This window comes from Populus euphratica, unplaced genomic scaffold, assembly GCF_000495115.2.
Source record: "Populus euphratica unplaced genomic scaffold, PopEup_1.0 scaffold173.1, whole genome shotgun sequence".
Classification (NCBI taxonomy): Eukaryota; Viridiplantae; Streptophyta; class Magnoliopsida; order Malpighiales; family Salicaceae; genus Populus; species Populus euphratica.
In genome coordinates this window covers 295,095-296,483 of record NW_011499951.1, presented here as the reverse complement: position 1 = coordinate 296,483, position 1,389 = coordinate 295,095, and positions in this window count along the sequence as shown.

Sequence of the window (1,389 nt, the reverse complement as noted above, 5' to 3'; positions counted from 1 at the left end):
TTATACCATACAATATGAGCTATAAAAGTGCCAAACATTAGTTATACCGAATGTTATACAACATAAATCTAGATTAGTTATTTAACAAGCAAAGTATTAAAGAGTGAAGAAGATAACAAATATAAAACATGTTAGTATCAAACATTAAGGTCCATGTTGAGTTTACACTATACCTATTCTTACATCATTAGTATAATATTAAATATAAAACATGTTAGTATCGAATATTAAGGTCCATATTAAGTTTACATTATACTTATTCTTACGCCATTAGTGTAACCTTTTCACCTTGACATAATTAACTTAGCTAGACATAATGAAAGAAAGCAAAATAGATAAACAAAATAAGAACATAAAAGTTAACTAAGTAAAGGAAAGGAATTAAAAGGTATAAATAAGATATTAATAAGAGCAAAACTTGAGTATTATAAAAATACAAAGAGAGAAAGCACGAGCATGATCTTGATTTAGAAACCAAGATGCCTAAATACATGGCAAATGCCTCCTTTTATAGGCTAAAATTGGGAACTATTGATTTGGTGACTAATTGATGAGTGGATGACCAACTCTTGACTTGGCGACAATCATTATCTTCTCTTGTTTGAATAAAACGTCATTGATAACATCATGATTTGAACCAGACCTCTACATGAAAATTCTAGAAAATTCTCAGCTTTCTAGAAAAAACAATTGAGTCATTTGGACTTTTAGAACTCAAGATATGGGCTAAACACTAAACAATGTCTGGGCTGCAAGACAAATTTAGACTTCTTTGTTGTTGCTACAATTTGGACTTGAAAACAAACTTTTTAAAACCAAACCTCCATATAAAAGTTGTAGGCCTATGTTTTACCTTTCTATCTATATAAAGTAAATCTAAATTCAAGATCTACAACTCCATATATGACCCAATTACCAAATAGTGTTGCAGTTTGGACTGCACCAGCATCTCTTATCTAAATTTGGTCATTTCTTTGTCCTTTCAATTTCAGTACTTAAATTCATCAATCAATTATTTCATTTATATAATGGGCCTACATTTAAGATGAATATTTACCATAAATTAAAGGTATCTTATATTATTAGATATGTTATTATTAAACATGCTTTAATTAAGAAGTTATTAATACTTCAAGTACAAAATGATAAAATAAAACCTTGATAAAAATGCACTTTTAAGCACTAATCATGGGATCCACTTGTTTTGGGTCATTTTTCAGGACCTGGACTCAAACCCATCCACCTTGGGTGTGGCCAGACCCCACCCACTTGGTTCAGACACATTCAGTCCCTATCCCTTTAGACCCGAACATAAACCCAACCTCATTGGGTTCAGACACAGACCCAACCACACTAGGGTTTGGACATGACGAACCCAACCCCCTTAGG